Source organism: Alexandromys fortis, unplaced genomic scaffold (assembly GCF_014885135.2).
Source record: "Alexandromys fortis isolate MF-2015 unplaced genomic scaffold, M_Fortis_MF-2015_v1.1 scaffold_28, whole genome shotgun sequence".
Lineage (NCBI taxonomy): Eukaryota > Metazoa > Chordata > Mammalia > Rodentia > Cricetidae > Alexandromys > Alexandromys fortis.
Window position 1 is genome coordinate 8,602,125 of NW_026067901.1, and position 2,780 is coordinate 8,604,904.

At 37.9% G+C, this 2,780-nt stretch overlaps 1 pseudogene; it reads left to right on the plus strand.

Annotated features, from left to right (window-relative positions):
* The first annotated feature begins 2,173 nt into the window (after positions 1–2,173).
* On the plus strand, positions 2,174–2,400 carry LOC126491965 (small nuclear ribonucleoprotein G-like; annotated as a pseudogene).
* The last annotated feature ends 380 nt before the right edge of the window (positions 2,401–2,780 follow it).

Here is a 2,780-nt window from a genome sequence, read left to right on the forward strand (position 1 = left end):
TTGAGAACTCTCTACACTTATTTTCATAGTGACTGCACAGTTTAATGTCCCAGGACACTGGATGAGGATTTCCTCTTCCCTGCATCCCCTCCCACATTTGTTGTGAGTTGTTTTGTTGATCTTGGCCGTTCTGTCTGAGGTAAAATAAAATCTCTAAGTTGTTTTGATTTTAATTTTCCTGACTACTAGTAACAGTGAAAAGTTTTGTGATATTTCTTGGCCATTCTTCCTTCTTTTGAGAACTCTTATTCAAGTCCCATTTCCAAATGGATTATTTGCAATTTTTTGGTTTTTTATTCTTTGTTTTTTGAGTTCTTTATATATTCTGTATATTAATCCTCTATCACATGTATAACTGACAAAGAGTTTCTCCCATCCTCTGGGGTTTCTTTTCACCCAGTCAATTGTTTCTTTAGATGTCCACATACTTTTTAGCTTTATGAAGTTCCACTTGTTATTTGTTGGCCTTAATTCTTGAGAAAATAAAGTCCTATTCAGAAAGTCCTTTCTATCGTATAGGGTACTGAATTGTGTAGGATACTGTACCATATAGGATACCTTATTATATAGGGTACTGTATCATATAGAGTACTGTATCGTATAGGGTACTGTATCGTATAGGCCACTGTATCGTATAGGGTACTATATTGGACAGGGTATTGTATCATATAGGGTACTGTATCGTATAGGGCACTGTATCATATGGGATGCTGTGTCATATAGGGTATTACCTATGCTGTCTTCTAGCAGTTTCAGTGCTTCAACTTTCATGTTTAGGTCTTTCATCCCTTTGAAGCTAGTTTTTGTGTAAGGTGATATACATAAGTAACGTTGTATAGACTGAGCAGGTTATATTTAGTAATCTGTATGTTGTACATACATATATGCATGTCACAATGAAAAGAGAGGCCATTAATTTAAAAAAGAGCAAGAAGTGGTATATGGGAGTGTTTGGAGGGAGGGGGAAAGGGAAAGGACAAATGAGGTAATTGTACTGTAATCTTAAAAACAAAGAAAAAAGAAGAGAATACTCAAACATTTAAGTGGTTGCTGTTTAATATCAGTTGCCTTGCCTACTGACTATGATTAAAGCAGGGATAGGGTTCTTCAATCCCTGGGTTGATGTCTTCTCTAAGATTAATTTCCAAGATACATTTAACATAAATTTTACCTTTTACTATGATGGAAAACCACAACAGTGTTTTTTGGAAGTGATGTAAGTTCTTAAGGGTGGGAGCAAAGTGTTTAGCAAGTTGATCTGTCTTTAGAACATGCCTATTGTTTGAGAGTTAAGAGTCTGGTGGATATAATTCTGAGGAAGTTTATAGTATGGAGTCTATTTGCAGAATGGGGTATTGCAAAGATTATCTGGAAACACCAATCCCTGGAAGCTATCGCTCCACCTTATTGACTTTCCTGAATTAAGGAGACTACTTATAACATAACCATGCCATGTCTCTCCATGAGAACCTACTTGGCACCCTGTCTACACACTCCCAGATTGTTGATCCAAGCAACTTTAGAATGTCATACTTAAAATTAAGCTTTTGAATTAAATTCTCAAGTGAAGTAAGGAGACAGGGACAGAACAACCCTACCCTATTTCTGTGGCGTGACTGGAGCAGTAATTGCGAGATTGTTTTCCATCTCAAATCCAAGACAAAGATTTCCATGTTCATTATTGATCATTCTTCTTCAACCTTTTTTTCTGTCAATAAATTTCATAAGACTAGGTAGGTTTTTCCAAAAGTCTCAGTTCTGTCCTCTACAGTGTATCCTTGTGATCACTAAAGAGGCTTTGGCCATTCGCACCCAATGCTGCAATTCCTTCAGCCTTGCAAAGGCTCTTTGGCCCTGGGCCTATACTGACACATATACATACTTCATATATTTCATATACAATTCATATGTTTATGAGACGAGTTTGCTCTGTGGCTCATTTTATTTAAACTACTTGAGAGATTCTGAAAACTGCCCCTAGCAATGGTTCCTCAAGTGAGACTACCAGTTTTCTGGAAACATTTGCTATTTGATTTGATGTCTCCATAAGAAAGTTATGCTTTCTTCACAAGTAAAAGAAACAGTTGCCTTAATATTAAAGTTATATATGAAACCATCGGGTATGTGGGCACCCGCTCCTTTGCCATCATGCCGAGCCTGCTGAAGGGCTGTCATGAGCAAGGACCACCCTCCCCAACTGAAGAAATGTATGAACCAGAAGTTATCATTGAAGTTAAAAGGTGGCAGACATGGATAAGGAATACCACAAGGCTTTGCTCCCTTTATGAATCTTGTGACTGATGTGTGGAAATGGCCAATAGTAGGCCACAGAATAACACTGGAGTGCTGGTCATAAGAGGAAACAGCAGCATCATGTTAGAAGCCTTGGGAAGAGTCTAAACCAGGGCTGTTCAGCAGAGGAGTCCACGCCCCTCCCCCAAAGGGCCTGTTTCACTATGGTGGAGAACTGGATCATGAACATTTTCTTATGAAACTTTTTGATAAATTTTTTGTGATACTCAAAAAATATCAGATGTGCAATAAATAATTCTTTGGAAATTAAAGACAAAAGTCAAGGTGACTAAGTTGTAGAGCTCCTGAATTTAGATATATTCCTTCACTACCTTAGTTGTATTTTTGAAATAAAAGGAAAAAACAGGAGCAAAAGCAGGGCTGAAACTATTAATCAATGGTAAAGCCCTTGCCCAGCATGTGCAAGGCTCTGGCTTCCATGTGAATGACTCCATACTAGTTCCTGGAACAGAATGGCAGCGTTGGCT